The 16988-nt window shown below is 46.0% G+C and overlaps 1 protein-coding gene and 1 long non-coding RNA gene across 7 annotated transcripts in view; one reads left to right on the top strand and one right to left on the bottom strand.

Moving 5' to 3' along the window:
• Window positions 1-16988, bottom strand: part of recql5 (RecQ helicase-like 5) — a 117434-nt gene that overhangs the window by 43438 nt on the left and 57008 nt on the right. The window lies entirely within an intron of this gene.
• LOC147102607 (uncharacterized) lies at window positions 2177-13842 on the top strand. 2 transcript variants are annotated; one of them, XR_015073036.1, is made up of 3 exons: window positions 2246-2832; window positions 4018-4223; window positions 8235-13842. It is a non-coding gene; the product is annotated as an uncharacterized LOC147102607 (long non-coding RNA). The 2 variants fall into 2 exon arrangements; XR_015073035.1 differs by having other exon boundaries at window positions 2177-4223.

Below are 16988 nucleotides of genomic sequence, written 5' to 3'. Positions count from 1 at the left end.
ATAGCCAGCATGGCTTTGTCAAGGGAAGATCATGTCTGACCAATTTGATTGAGTTTTTCGAGGGTGTGTGGATGAGGGTAGTGCAGTGGATGTGGTTTACATGGATTTCAGTAAAGCTTTTGATAAAGTCCCACTGGTCAGGAAGGTAAGAGCCCATGGGATCCAGGGTGCCTTGGCACATTGGATCCAAAACTGGCTTAGTGGCAGAAGGCAGAGGGTGATGGTGGAAGGCTGTTTTTGTGACTGGAAGCCTGTGTCCAGTGGGGTACCGCAGGGATCGGTGCTGGGTCCCTTGCTGTTTGTGGTCTACATTAATGATTTGGATGTGAATGTAAAAGGTATGATCAGTAAGTTCGCAGATGACACAAAAATTGGTGGGGTGGTAAATAGCGAGGAGGGAAGCCTCAGGCTACAGGACGATATAGATGGGTTGGTCAGATGGGCGGAACAGTGGCAAATGGAATTTAACCCTGAAAAGTGTGAGGTGATGCATTTTGGACGGACTAACAAGGCAAGGGAATACACAATGAATGGTAGGACCCTAGGAAAGACAGAGGATCAGAGGGACCTTGGTGTGCATGTACATAGATCCCTGAAGGCAGCAGAACAGGTGGATAAGGTGGTTAAAAAGGCATATGGGATACTTGCCTTCATTAGCTGAGGCATAAAATATAAGAGCAGGGAGGTTATGGTGGAGCTGTACAAAACGCTGGTAAGGCCACAGCTGGAGTACTGTGTGCAGTTCTGGTCGCCACACTATAGGAAGGATGTGATTGCTTTGGAGAGGGTGCAGAGGAGATTCACCAGGATGTTACCTGGGCTGGAGCGCTTCAGCTATGAAGAAAGACTTGACAGGCTGGGGTTGTTTTCCTTAGAGCAGAGAAGGCTGAGGGGGAACCTGATTGAGGTGTACAAAATTATGAGGGGCATAGATAGAGTAGATAGAAAGGAACTTTTCCCCTTAGTAGAGGGGTCAATAACCAGGGGGCATAGTTTCAAGGTAAGGGGCAGGAGGTTTAGAGGGGATTTGAGGAGAAACTTTTTCACCCAGAGGGTGGTTGGAATCTGGAACTCACTGCCTGAAAGGGTGGTAGAGGCAGGAACCCTCACAACATTCAAGAAGCATTTGGATGAGCACTTGAAATGCCATAGTCTACAAGGCTACAGACCAAATGCTGGAAAATGGGATTAGATTAGACAGGGCTTGATGGCCGGCGCGGACGCGATGGGCCGAAGAGCCTCTTTCTGTGCTGTATAACTCTGAGGGATTAGGAACTGTGGAGGAGCAAAAGGAGCTTAGGTGTTCATGTACACATCACTAAAAGTGCACAGGTACAAAAAGTAATCAAAAAAGCTAATGGGATGTTGGCCTTTGTCTCAAGGCTGGAATACAAAGGGGAGGAAGTTATGCTTCAGTTGTACAGAGCCTTGGTCAGACCTCATTTGGAGTACTGCAATCAATATTGGGCACCACACCTCAGGAAGGCTATACTGCCTTGCAAGGGGTACAGCGCAGGTTCACCAGAATGATACTGGGGCTAAAACAGTTCAATTACGAGGACAAATTACATAAACTTTGCTTGTATTCCCTTGCGTTTAGAAGGTTGAGGTGTTTAAAACGCGAAAGGAATTCGATAGGGTAGAAAGAGAGAAACTATTTCCTCTGGTGGGGAATCCAGAACAGGGGGTGTATAATCTTAAAATTAGAGCCAGGCTGTTCAGGAGCAAAATCAGGAAGCAGTTTTTCCAAACAAACGGTAATGGAATTTAGAACACGCTCTGCCAGAAGGCTGTGTCAGTTGAAAGACTGAGATCGATAAATTTTGCTAGGTAAGGGCATCAAGGGATATGGAGCAAAGGCAGGTAAATGGAGTTGAGGTACAGATCAGCCGTGATCTAATTGAATGGCAGAACAGGCACGAGGGGTGAATGGCCTACTCCTGTTCCTGTGTCCGCATGTACTCGTTCCAGGTGCAGTACCAGGAGTACGATCCTGTTAAGCCAGGCTCACATCCAACACTGGGAGCATGACCCTTCCAACTGGCTATGCTGTAATTGAGCAATAGGGAGCTAACAGTACAGCACAGGCTGAAGTCTAAGACAAATATTTTCTCTCACTGTTAAAAATATTTATATAAAGGGATTAATTCCAGTGCCACTTCCTCATACCCTGAACACAGCAGAGGAACAGTCACTTAGACTGTTCTGTACGAGTGTAACTTTGCTGCTGTTGTGCTTGCCGCAATGAAATTCCCATTAATAGTCGGACAAGTATTACTGGGTTGAACCAATGCATTCCTTTGCCTATGAGAGCTGGCTTTGTCCTTCACTTGGGGGCCGAGCTACAGCAAACACAGCTCCTATATTCTCTAAACAGAGGCCCAACAGCACCGCAAGGAGCTTACTCACAGAACACTTCCTCAGTGTGAATATCAGCTGCCGTTAACAGCTCGGACTGGAGTGCAGGCGAGGCATGTACAAGCCACACAGCAGAGGAGAATGTGGCACTTCAGTGCAACAAGTCTGTGAGCAGAAGATAAAGACACTTTGTTTATCTCACCAAGACTCCCTGGACCTTTCTTACAAACTTGCAGCTTTTTCCAGAGAGTAAAGTAACCAACATTCATAGTAACATATCCAAGATGTAAAGATGCCAGGAATGTAGTTGAGAATTCGACTTAATCGTGAGTTTTTTCCCCCCAAATGGAGGCGATAGAAGTAAACAGAGTGTAAAATACAAGCTTAACACTGCCGGACTCGGACAGAAGAGTTACACGCCTGCACACTGCTCTGATGCACCCCTTTTCAAACTGGGATCTCCAAGATCATCAGGTTTCTGTATTTTTTTATTTTTTTTATTTGGTGTCTGACTAGCACATTACTGCTCTGCCATATACTAATGAAATGAGCGCACGGTTTCCTTTTGGGCGGCAATACTGTCTTTCTGAAGTTAGGACAGGGTGTCGATCTTTGCAGGGGGTCCCCACAGAGAAAAGTCTGAAAACAATTACTGTGGACAGGAGCCAAGGGTCTAATGACTGCCAGAAAGACATAGATTAATCCTTTGAAGGGCAGCAGTATTCTTTCTGCATTGCCGAAGTTTTCCGCTGAATTGAAGTCTGCTCAGCAGATTTCTGTAGCTCTGCGTCAATTAGCATCTGTGCCAGCAACTGCTCAGGACAGTCAGCATTCAGAACGGTGGCAGGGATCGGGTTACAGTGGGCGAGAGGTTGCAGTCACCCCATACAATTTGGTTACTCTGAACCGGAGGTGCTCTAGGCAAATACAGCACCTATAAAAGAAAGATTTGCATTTATATAGCACGTTTCACAACCTCAGGATGTCCCAAAGCACTTTACAGCCACTGAAGTACTTTTGAAGCGTAATCAGCGTTTTAATGTAGGAACCGTGGCAGCCAATTTGTACACAGCAAGGTCCCAAAAACAGCAATGAGAATCTGTTTTAAGTGATGTTGGTTTTGGGATAAAAGTTGGCCAGGACACCGGGGAGAACTCCCCTGCTCTTCTTCAAATTGTACCGTGGGGTCTTTTACATCCTCAAGGCGGCAGACAGGGCCTCGGTTTAACGTCTCATCCGAAAAAGGCATCCGATAAGTGCAGTACTGAGGGAGTGCTGCACTAAGTGTCAGCCTGGATTGTGTGCTCAACTCTCTGGAATGGGACTTGAACTCTCAACCTTCTAACTCAGAGGCAAGGGTGCTGCCCACTGAGTCATAGCTGGCAGGTGGTCAGAGTAAAACACATAGCAGGTAAAAGAGCAAATGCTGAAAAAACGCAACACCCCCATCTGTTCTAAAAGCTCTCCAATGGAAATGTTAGCCCGCTTTCAGATTCTGTTGGACTTGCTTTACCTTCCAGCACTTTCATCTCATCGCCTCTGGGAATGTGAAGTCCAGAATCTTCAACTGCTGTGTACACTTTTCAGGCTCCTTCCCTGCCTACCAACTAGAACCCTCTTAATATTAATACGTCAACTTGCCGTCAATGTGTATTACAGATAATTATCCAGTGGCCCTTTCAACACTTTCCGTGCAGTAGAATTTCCCTTTGATTCACTCCTGCAGCTCTCTGCCAGAATGTCTTCTCAAACTATCCGAGAGGAGCTGGAGGTTTTCATCCACAACATAATCGCCAAACTTCGAGAATTCCACCAATCTGACATTCTCAGATTTGTCTCCTTTCTGATCATTCTGACATTCATCGGTAAGTACCGATTAAAATTGTTGGGTGGAAATTATTACACCCCTATTCAAAAAAGGGGAAAAGGGTTCATCCGGAATACTATACAGCAGTTATGCTTAGCTAAATGGTGGGCAAACTTCTGCAGGCAAGATTTGTAAAGAGCAGGCTGTGTGTGACTAACTTAACTGAAGTTGAGGAAATCACAGAACATACAGGTTTTCTTCCCACCCCAACACCTCCAAAGTTCCCAAAGATCCCTCCGTGTCCTCTTCTCTTCCTCATTTACATGCCAGGAGCTCAGAGTCCACCTGTATGCCAATGACACCCAGCTCTACCTCACCACCACCTCTCAGGGCCACTCCCCTCACTGTCACCATTGTGTCAGATGCACGTCCAATATTCACTCTCGGATGAGCCGCAGCTTCATCCAGTCAATCAACCTCCATACCTTTGCCACCGACTCCATCGCCCTCCTTGGTCACTACCTCAGGCTGAACCAGACTGTTCTCAACCTCAATGTCCTGATTGGCCCCCAAGCTGAGTTTCTGGCCTTGTATCCCTCGCCATCACAAAGACTACCCACTTCCACATCCGTAACATCATTCGCTTCGGCACCTGCCTTAGCCCCTCTGCTGCTGAAACCCATAACCCATGCCTTTGTCACCTCCAGACTTCATTACTCCAATGCTTCTGTAGCCAGCCTCTCATCTTCCATAAACTTCAGCTCATCCAAAACATTGCTTCCCATATTCTATCCCACACCAAATCCTGCTCACCCATCCTTGTTGACCTACATTGGCATTTTATTCCCCAATGCCTCATCCTTGTATTTAAATATGTCCACAGCCTCACCCCTCCCTATCTCTGTAACCTCTTCCAACACTACAACCAATTGTTCAACTCTTCGATCCTCTAACTAATTTCTGGTACACTACCCCCCTCCCTTCACTGCACCATTGACAGCAGTGCCTTTAGCAAATTTGCTGATGATACAAAGATAGGTGGGAAAGCATGTTGTGAAGAGGACACAAAGAATCTGCAAAGGAATAGAGATAGGTTAGGTGAGTGGGCAAAAATATAGCAGATGGAGTATAAATGTGGGAAAAATGTGAGGTTATCCACTTTGGTAGGAAAAATAAAAAAGCAAATTATTTAAATGGAGAGACACTTCAAAATGCTGCGGTACAGAGGGATCTGGGGGTCCTTGTACATGAAACACAAAAAGTTAGCATGCAGGTACAGCAAGTAATTAGGAAGGCAAATGGAATGTTGGCCTTTATTGCAAAGGGGATGGAGTATAAAAGTAGGGAAGTCCTGTTACAACTGTACAGGGCGTTGGTGAGACCACACCTGGAGTACTGCGTACAGCTTTGGTCTCCTTATTTAATGAAGGATATACTTGCATTGGAGGCAGTTCAGAGAAGGTTCACGAGGTTGATTCCGGAGATGAAGGGGTTGTCTTATGAAGAAAGGTTGAGCAGGTTGGGCCTATACTCATTGGAGTTTAAAAGAATGAGAGGTGATCTTATTGAAACGTATAAGATTCTGAGGGGGCTCTTGACAGGGTAGATGCTGAGAGGATGTTTCCCCTCGTGGTGGAATCTAGAACTAGGGGGCATAATTTCAGAATAAGGGGGCACCCATTTAAAACGGAGAGGAGGAGGAATTTCTTCTCTGAGGGTCGTGAATCTTTGGAATTCTCTTCCCCAGAGAGCTGTGGAGGCTGGATCATTGAATATATTTAAGGTGGAGAGAGACAGATTTTTGAACGATAAGGGAGTCAAGGGTTATGGGGAGCGGGCAGGAAAGTGGAGTTGAGACTAAGACTAGATCAGCCATGATCTTATTGAATGGCAGAGCTGGCTCGAGGGGCCAAATGGCCCACTCCTGCTCCTATTTCTTATGTTCTTATGTAGCCATCTAAGTTCCATTCCCTGTAATTTCCTCTCTGAACCTCACCATCTCCCTGGTTAATGTACAGCTCATTGACCAAGCTTTTGGCCACTCTTCCTAATCTCTCCTTTCGCTCAGTGTCTCTATTGTTTCCTTCACACCTCTGTGAAGCACCTGGGGATGTTTTTCTATGTTATATAAATGCAAGTTCTAGTTATCTATCCCGATGGCTTCTCTGAAGGAGAGCAGACACAAGCTGCTTAGTGCTGTGGGACCATACTCACCAGGAACTGGATTGAGACTCTCTAAACTCTCACTTTGGAGGACACTCACAGTCAAAGACAAAGCAATCCTTTACCCAGCTGTCCGGATAGACTGGAATCCAGGTTCCAACAGTGTCTAACATACTGCAGCACCCAGTGCCACATGTGCGAGCGAGCGAGAGAGAGAGCGAGAGAGAGAGAGAGCGATCTTCACCCTCTAGCAGGGATGGATTTGAGCTCTTTAAAGGTTATCTGGATTAGATTGGACTGGGCCAGCCTCTTTCGATCCAGTCACAGAAAACACATCATAAAGTTCAATATTCCCAGAGTGGCTTGTGAAGCAAGAAGTGAGCTGGAATATCCAACCCCAATGGAAATGGAGCCAGCCAAATGTGAGCAGGTGACAGAATTCCAACTCGGAATTTATATAGCGCCTTTCATAACCTCAGGACACCCCAAAGTGCTTTACACCTAATGAAGTACTTTTGAAGTATAGTTGTAATGTAGGAAAGCAAGAAACTGATAGTGCTGAAGTAAATAAAATATTTAAATGTCTCCAGCTCAGGAGAAGACAAGCAGAGATAGGAGAAAGGGAGAGGGAACGATCACATGATGAGTCAGAATCAGAGCATGGAAATGAGTGAAGCAGAGAGACATACACATAGATTGGTTGGTGAGTGAGTGAGTTCCTCGCTCAGAGTGAGAGCAGAGATAGAAACATCGAAGATAGGAGGAGTAGGCCATTCGGCCCTTCGAGCCTGCTCCGCCATTCAACGAGATCATGGCTGATCATCCAAACCCTAGCACCCGGTCCCTACACCGACAGCCATCCCACCCAAGCCCTATCCCTGTAACCCCGTAACCCCACGTATTTAATCCCCCCTAACACTAAGGGCCAATTTTTTATCATGGCCAATCAACCTAACCCGCACATCTTTGGACTGTGGGAGGAAACTGGAGCACCCGGAGAAAACCCACGCAAACACGGGGAGAATGTGCAAACTCCACACAGACAGTCACCCGAGGCCGGATTTGAACCCGGGTCCCTGGCGCTGTGAGGCAACAGTGCTAACCACTATGCCACCCAGCTTTGTTGAATTTATTCCTCAGGCTATAGTCATCTTGGTGTAGGTCATTGATGAGGCACAAGAAAATGCTGAACCCTTTAGTATCAAGGAACCAACATTAACCATTCAAGACGATCCATCCAAGAAACATAGTTCAACTTTTGCCACTGAGCATTAGAAAACCAGCAGATTCTCTGGACCACACCATACAACAATGGTCTACTACAACAGACACATTGTCCTGTTAACCACGTGAAGCAAATACTGCCTGTTGAACATCCCAGAGACTGCTGGAGATGCTATGTCCATGACACCATGCTAGCTGGTAGCATTCAGACATGGTCGCATTTCATAATTTTTAATTTTTAGCCTGGGCGAAGTTGACAAGAGTAGCCTGACTAACAGTAAGCAATCTTCTCAACTGGTGCAAAGCAACGCTCTGCCGTGCTGCTCTAGAATATTGCCACTCAAAGCTCTCAAATCGGAGATCTTTCTGATCTCTTTGGTTCAGCACTATGCTGGGTAGTGCATACACCCATTAAGTGGTGAGAATGTGGAACTCGCTACCACATGAAGTGGTTGAGGCAATTAGCATAGATGCATTTAAGGGGATACTAGATAAGTACATGAGGGAGAAAGGAATAGAAGGATATGTTGATGGATTAAGATGAAGATAGATTGGAGGAGGCTTGTGTGGAGCATAAACTCCAGCATAGACCTTTTGGGCCAAATGACTAAATTCTATGTAGTTACAGCTGGGCAATGCTGTGAATTCTGCCGCCCACGGTTATGCTGTTCTTTTGTTTCAGGTACTTTTCTCTTGCTGTTTCTCGTTCCTGTTATTTACTGCTGCTGTTCCTGCTGTTGTGGCAAGAGGGCTGGCAGAGTGAAGCCCACGTCCCAACCCTAACCACAGGACTCCCCCAGTGGGCATTACACCACTCAACAAGCAACGGACTACCTCGCACTGTGGGGCGCACCTGCAGGTGGACTGTGCTGTTCATCTTTGTCCTGTATCACCTTGTGGCAGCAGTGACTTTGAATCACAACGAGGATGGAACAAAACAGCTGCTCGAGGAACCATCTCCAGCACAGTCGACCCCATTGCGACACTTTTGTTGGTTGATTGGTTGGATAGCAAACACTCCTAAAGCCCACTGAAAACCCCACACCAGATAAATTTAAACCTGGTGTGCATCCATTACCCATTATTCTAAACTCTTCACAGCTATTGAAATCCATCATAAGGTCAGATACAGTGAACACCTAACTCATTTTATTCAAACACTTCTTAGCAAATAGCACAGCTCCTAATAAATGCACCAGGCGGCACGGCAACACCAATACCAAACACAGCAATGCCAAGAGCAATAACAAATACACCAGCATCCTCCATCCTAGCCACCAACACAGTGATTGCCATCCAATCTAACAAACTCAACCACCCAGGTCACAGTGGGACTGACTTTTATTCTGCTCAAAGCCCTTAACATGACCACAAACAACAGGATCTGTTGTGACACAGTGCAACTAATTTGCTGTGACACTGAAGAGGGACTCGGAGTCTGGCAGCATATTCCAGTTACTGTGGCCACCCGTATAGTGCCCATGCATGTTGACATTACAATCGTATTAGGAAACACGGGAGCAACTCCTGATCACAGCCAGCAGTTACAGCAGACTCCCTGCCACAACCTGCCTACACCAGCTTTCATTGCTGCTGCTTTTAAATGCCAGCTGACACTACACTTGATATTTATGCTACTGAACGCTACGCTCCTCTGAGCAACATCAGATCATTCATTGCTACTGTAGAATCCATCACCTTTCCCTGGACTTACAAACAGGCCCTTCAACCCAGAGCCCGTAGTAGGGTTACCACTCTTTACTTATTACTTATTTATTACAATTCAAGGTGTTTATTCAAACTGTTGCAAATAAATGAATGGCACTGATCTGCTTACAGTGTCAATCGATCAGACCAACCCCACATCCTACCAAATTAACTGACCAGTCAGGACGGATCAATAACATCGACTACAAACACACCCAAGACATGTACAGCTGCTTGAGATCTGTAGAACAGTGGATTGAAGGGATGTGCTGTAAAGATGATGACTACCGCACTTTTCTGCTGAAACAACCTGCTGAGCAGAGGGCATTGCAGAAACAGAACACCAATCTTACAGGAAATTCACAAGGTCACACTTCAAACTCATGAGGTGGGTAAAAACTTTGGCACACAGACATTCCCTGCGAAAAGCGATACAGCTGTCCCAAGTGGCTCACCCCAACACAACGGAAGATTTGGGTTAAATTCTGAACTCCTTAAAAACTGTTAGCAAATCATGCCATCTATCACGAAGAGGTTTCTATATCTATCCTGCCCTGCCCTCTGAAGGGGAACAGCTCCATCGCCACTGGAAAATTTATGATACCTTTCCCAAGTCCTTCATGAGCTCAGACAGTGGAAGTTGGCAAGCAATTCAGTTATGAGAGGGGGGTGGGGAGGGGAAATCACATCTTGTCCTCACCAGATGTCCACACACAAATTTTGAAGCAAAGGTACTGGATTATGATCAGCAGTAGAGGCCCTGCCTGATTTTGTTCTCCTCCAAAGCACAGGAACAGCGAGGCCAACTGTGACTCAGCACAGCACAGACCAGGAGTGGAGCCTGACCTGGGCACAGCACAGACCAGGCGTGGAGTCTGGGCCTGGGCACTGCACCAACCTCTCACCTACTGGACTAACAAAGGAGCTCAAGACATTCAATACTGAAAATGCCTGATATGAATTAGGGACTAACTGATTATCTGTGCATCACTAACGAACAATTAAGGAACAGAAATGGCTCGTCTTTTTTCCCATAGTCCACCACATTCCTTAATCTCTCAGAACCATATCCAACTTTCTCTTGAACCCAGTTATATTGTGCTACTTCAGGTCCTTCGCCTGGTAATTTATTCCATAGCTGCATCGCCCTTTAGCTGCACAGGTTCCACCCGCCTTCCTTTCTGTTTTTCCTAACTTCCTCATTTTTAACTTGTCTCTCTCCTGGAATTTGAACCCTTCAGCACAGCGAACAATTTTGTTAATTCCCATCATAATCTTGAAAAATTAATTTACTTCAAAGTCTCCAAAAGAAACGGCCCAACTTCTCCACAAGCTGCATTAGTCGAGAGAGAGAGACCTGTACAAGTGGTACTGTTTCCCTGAAGGGGAAAGTCCCACACAGCCACCTGCAAGCTGAATGTAAACCTGCCAGCGCCCGCGGAAACCAGTGGCTTGGCAGATCACTAAACCACAGCCAGCTTTAGTGAGTCCTTGAAGTTCTACTCAGGAAACTGCAGCAGCTGCATCGGGCTTGCGCATTGCAAAAGCAGCCTCGTCCTTCCCTCATAACGTACATTACAGTACGAGAGTAGGAACTCCTGTTCTGTGCCCTAGTTGTTTCTAATGTAAAGATGCTTGAATGCTCACAGTTGCATGAAAAATAACTCATTGTCGACAGAATTTTAAATCAACTATTCTGACATAAGTAAAAAGGAAAAACTGCAAGAGCTGGAAATCTGAAATAGAAATATGCAACAGGTCAATCAGAATCTGTAAAGAGAAAAGAATGGCGGTGATGTTTTGAGTGTGTAACTCTTCATCAGAGATCTTATTAGTTGCAAACAGTGACAAATCTTGTGCCTGTATCAAAAAGCTTTGGCTGTGTTGACAAACACACCGGGAGCGTCACTAGCAAGGCTGCATTTATAGACCAATGCTCAGAGTCTCCCTGCGCCACATGCCTCACTTCAACATCTGTCAAAATAACCCTGTGCTATGTGTGGAAGCTACCCCACCGACCCCAGGCATGTGGGGAAAGCAGCTGTAGGATGTACGCCAGTCAGAATGAGTGCTGCACAGCCTCCATAGAGCCTCGAAAGTAATGCCGCGACCTGGCCACCCCCGGGAAGCCTGCATAAATGCCCCACCACGGCCACACAACCCTGAAACACCAGTGTACCAATACACACAACTATATGCACAAAGTTAACTGTACTGCTGAGAGCTCCTGTAAATACGGTTATAACTCAATATACAAGCCCGTGTAGGATTTTGTTTTAATAAAACAAAAGTAACATTGAATAATTCTAATATAATTAAATGAATGAATCTCCTCGCTGGATTACATCAGGTGCCCACATATTGGGCTAGGATTCCTCAGTGTGTTCAAGCCCCACGGCGCCAGTGTTACCGTTATAAATCCTGCTGTTGCTTAGCGACCGGCAGAAAGTTGGCACAGCAGCTTTAGTTGCCACAGCAACTCTGTCAGGTAACAGGAGAGACTATTGTATGATTCACCATGCGTCTCTTTATTTATATAACAGAGTTTATCCCACAGCTGACATAGAAATTGTAAACAAAGCCATCAGACCCAACTCCAGCCCATCTCACTCCCATCGTCCTTGCCCCAAAACCCACCACACAAACCAGGCGCCGGCTCCCCAGAGCACTCCATTGGAGGCAATACTCCCGTACAGAGAACCCACAGAACTGGAGGCTTTACCGCAGAATGAATCTGAGCAACAGCAGGTACCACGACGATGAAATAAGAGGCACAGCAGCTGGAGTAAAAGGTGAAGTGCAGGGGCATCGGATGGCATTGCTGCTACACAACCACAGTCGAACTGAACACCCATGCTGAAGGACTGGAGTCGCGGAGCCAGGCTGACCTGACTGGCAGTCAATTCCAGGGATCAGGGCACCCAGCCAGACAGTGAGCGTGAAAGGGAGATTGGGGGAAAACTCAAGAGCATAAACATCAAGGATGAGAGAGGTACATTAGCTTAGAGAGATCAGCAAGACCCCAGTCTTCCACAGCTGGAGCTCCATGACTGCTTTACATCTGTAATACAATGTGGCATCTAAAGTTTGACATCTGGAGTGTGATGTCTGAGCTTCTGTAGGGAAAATGCCCTGTAAATTGCCTGAAATATGTTCTCAAAATGGAGTTTCAGCTTAAAGGAGTCAGTAGTTAAACTGAATGCCAGGAAATCAAAACTAATTACAACCATGAAGACTTATATTTAAACAAACCGTTCCTCATCAGTGATAAGGTGGCCAGCATTAAGGACTGTGATCAGGGGTAGCTCGTTAGTGGGACATAAATAGGTCATGCCTTATCTGGCACTGTGTAGCACCCTTTGTTAAAGGAAAGACTGAGAAGTTAGAGTAAAAGTGTGATTTGGCATGTCTAAGTATACATTCCTCATTAACTTGGAGGTTTTCTAGGTCACTTGCATGGCACCAAAAGAAGTGAAACCTTCTGACACGTGTCAACCACATTGGTCAGTTGAATGGAAAGGGGGTTTTCTTTGAATTTATGGTACCTAAGAGAGTGCTTGGCATATCTCTCAGTAGACCTTCTTTAGTTTTGCTAGATTCTCTTAAGATTATTTTTGTTTAGTTTGAAGATTTTCCTTATCTTCTTCTGTAGTACTCTTTACCTAGCAGATGTGGATGGGTACCTTTGCGAGTACCAAGTATATCCAGGACAGAGAGCAAGAGGTTATAGAAGTCACCCTATGACTATACCAGCCTGTCTTCGGCAGAGATAAGTGTGCCATTTAATTGTACAAGTGCTCTGCGATCAAGGATGGTGAGAGTTAAGGCAGCAAACTCAGACACAGTTACTAGCGCACAAGGTACATTCAGCAGAGGATCCAAGTGGAACAGATAACTCCGCCACTGAAGGGGCTCTCCAACCTGGCCAACACCACCGCCCCAGGGGAAGATGATCAACTCAACCATGCCGCTCATATAGACAAGGTCGTATAAGCTGTGGAAACACTGCTAACCATCAGCACATAGACTCTAATTCCGGCGAGTCTCTTCGCTGGGAGCAAGCGGAAGCCAAGCGCAAGCAGCGCACGTCAACCCAAGCACCCCACCCACCCGCCCCTTCAACCACCGTCTGTCCCACCTGTGACAGAGACTGTAGGTCCCACATTGGACTCATCAGTCACCTGAGAACTCATTTTTAATGTGGAAGCAAGTCATCCTCGGTTCCGAGGAACTGCCTAAGAGAAGACTCTGATCCAACAACTGGCTATCCAAGGCTGTTCACTTGTTAGCTATCTAAGAAGTTAATCCTAACTTAATCTCACCAATTTACATCAGTCTCAGCCGCTGCTTGCAACTATAATTTAATTAACAATCCAGTTAATGCTGAATTACAGTGATACACTGAACTGCCTTTACAACCTGTTATTCATTTTGTTAATTAACTGTATTAGTTGTTATTCAAATTGCTAGATAACCCTGTCTACAACTAACTGTATCTACTAATAATTATTTGTATACTCAATGTTTAAGTTTAAGTAGTGGTAATTATGATTTTGAAATCAATAAAAAATTGTCGTTGCATGCTCTGCTGTCAGACTTCTTTTTGATGATTTGGTAAGGGTTAATTCATTCATTCAGTAGCTCGGGACTATCCTAATTAGAGGTTGGTAAAGTGAACTCGCATTCAATCCGAACTGGGAGATGCAAGATTTCCAGCGAGCCAAACTCAGCATCATTCACTCCTAGGCTTAAGCTGGGCCCAAACGGTTCCTTATCGAGGAGTTAGGGTGAGGGGGGTGTTAAGGATTTGTCTGGTTCCTTGACATAGACATACCGCTTTTAATAGATTGCTAGCTGATCTCCTGTGGCATTGTTCACTGTAAATCGACTGATAAACAGTTTTGTAATGACAGGAACATTATGCTGTGTACATGTACATAATTATGCTGCTCAGATGGAGCGGTGTCAAATTGATCTGCTTATTTAAAGACAATAAATATAATTGCAATAAGTAAATACTAGCTCAGTCAATCAATCAGAGTTTCACCGTTGTTTGGTTAGAGAATTTTGCAGATTGAAATATTGCTGTCAGTTTTGTCTTTAACAACCACACAGCTTTGAGATTTTTGGGTCGTTAAGAAATGCTAATTATCTTAAAACCCTCACACTGACCAAATGCTGCTGGCAGGTATCATTAAGCACCACAGCCTGACTGCGCCTGCGTTTGTTACACATTCAGGATTGTATGAGTTAACAGTCTTCAGCTTCAGGTTGAATAATGAATTTGTCACAGGTAACTGTGGCTCAGTGGTTAGCACTCTTGCCTCCAAGTCAGAAGGGTGTGGGTTCACGTCCCACTCCAGAGACTTGAGCACAAAATCCAGGCCGACGGTACTGAGGGAGTGCTGCACTGTCAAAGGTTTCAGGTGAGATGTTAAGCCAAGGCTCTGTCTGCCCTCTCAGGTGGATGTAAACGATCCCATGGCACTATTTCGAAGAGCAGCAGGGGAGTTCTCCCCGGTGTCCTGGGGCCAAAACTTAACCCTCAACCAACATCACTAAAAAACAGATAATCTGGTCATTATCACATTGTTGTTTGTGGGAGCTTGCTGGACACAAATTGGCTACCCGTCTCCTTCCTTACAATAGTGACTATACTTCAAAAGTACTTCCTTGATTGTAAAGCGCTTTGGGATAGTCCTGAGGTTGTGAAAGGCACTATAGAAATGCAAGTTCTTTCCAGTACAGATCCTATCCCAGTGCACACAAACAACCTCGCTATTTTTAGTCAGACACAAGATTAACACCTCACCCATGTTACAAGCATGCTAACTCAATTCAGCAAGGCAGGGTTAACAGTCAAAGCTGGAAAATGTACTACTGGTGTGGCTGAAGTGTTGCACCTGTGGGGACACAGCAACTCCAGCTGGTGATGGAATGTGCCAACACACAATGGGACTGCCCTAGAACAAACAGGTCCGGCCATTCCTCAGCTCGAACGATTATTATCGAGATGCCCGCTTGCGCTATTAGCAGATATAACCCGAAGGGTAAAGCTAAACCAGGCTGTTCCAGTCCATCCATTGTGAGAATGTGTCTAAATGGTTCAAAGACCCAGGGCTAACTCATCCAGATTGCATCCAACAACCTGCATTTATATAGCGCCTTTAACATCATAAAACGTCCCAAGGCACTTCACAGGAGCGTTATCAGGCAAAATTTGACAGAGGAACACAAGGAGATATTAGGACAGGAGAGGTAGATTTTAAGGAGCACCTTAAAAGGAGGAAAGAGAGGCGGAGAGATTTACCGAGACAATTCCAATCTTAGGGGCAAGGCAGCTGAAGGCACGGCTGCCAATGGTGGAGCAAAGAAAATCGGGGATGCGCAAGAGTCCAGAATTGGAAGAGCACAGAGATCTCGGAGGGTTGTAAGGCTGGAAAAGAGATAGGGAGGGACAAGGCCACGGAGAGATTTAAAAACAATGAAAATTTTTAAATCAAGGTGTTGCCAGTCCGGGAGCCAATGTAGTTCAGCGAGCACAGGAGTGATGGGTGAATGGGACTTGGTGCAAGTTAGGATACGGGCAGCGGAACATTGGATGAGCTGAAGTTTCTGGAGGGTGCAAGGTGGGAGGCCGGTTGGGATAGCGTGGGAATAGTCGAGTCTGGAGGTAACAAAGGTACAGATGATAGTTTCAGCAGATCAGCAGTGGAAGGGTCGGAGACGGGCAATGTTATGGAGGTGGAAGGTACCCCTCGAGACCCTGTCTGATTCACCAAAGAAAAAAGAGTAGGCTCATCGGATTGAGTGAGGATGAGAGCAGCATTCTCTCTACTGCCTGACAAACCACCGAAAATGGAGTGTTTGGATTAACCCCTGGTGCAGTTTCCAGTTCCTTATATAAACATTGCACTGTTTAATGTTTTGCTGGGTTTCTTTTGCTTCGGCGAATCATTTTTAATTGCAGACAAGTTTGATCAGCAATTTCGAGACATTTTCTACTTCCTTATTTATAGGACACAGTGGGCATCCTCCACGCTATCCAGTGAGCAAACTGCGATCAGGGTTAATTGCGAGACCTCAGCTAAGTCAATACTGTAGTGTATGTACCTTTAAGAGAGAACTACTTTTACAGCTCCTGTATACTGTAGTACCGGCAGTGACCACACCTGTATGTAAGCCTTGAGCAGGCATCTGTACTGTTAGTCTTTAGACTACCCCCCTCCAGTAAACACCTGTTGATTGTTAATCTGCAGCCTCCGTCTCGTTATTGAAGAACACCATACTTTAAGATTCACGGATTCAACAGTGGCGACGAGGTCGATTCGAATCTACCTGCAACTCTGCATTTCCTTCCAAGGATTCGCTCCGGGAGGACGGTGGAAGAAAGTCGAGGCCAGAAGCACGGGCGTCAACCACGAGCAACCGCCCAGTCATCCGGCAGAGATTGAACATCGCAGGGGAGGCTGTTGAGAGCTGGGCTTGGTTCACCAGCCACGACGATCCAGCAACAGACTGGCAACAGGTACAGCGCAGACCCTTCCCGGACAGCGGCGGCTGGAGCTGACCGATGGCACAGAAAAGGCCGAGCAGCGTCGACGGGGTAAGAGGGTAAAGCGCACAAAGCACAGCCGGGGTTTAGGACCGTGCGGCGGCAACGAGAGAGGCGCAGAGCGCAGCCAGGGCTCAAGGGCTGAGCAGTGTCCGCAGGGAAAGAAAGGAAGCG

The sequence above is a fragment of the Somniosus microcephalus genome, chromosome 21 (genome assembly GCF_052327205.1).
Source record: "Somniosus microcephalus isolate GS21.2 chromosome 21, FLI_Smic_1.0, whole genome shotgun sequence".
Classification (NCBI taxonomy): Eukaryota; Metazoa; Chordata; class Chondrichthyes; order Squaliformes; family Somniosidae; genus Somniosus; species Somniosus microcephalus.
This window is presented reverse-complemented; position numbering and strand designations above follow the sequence as displayed.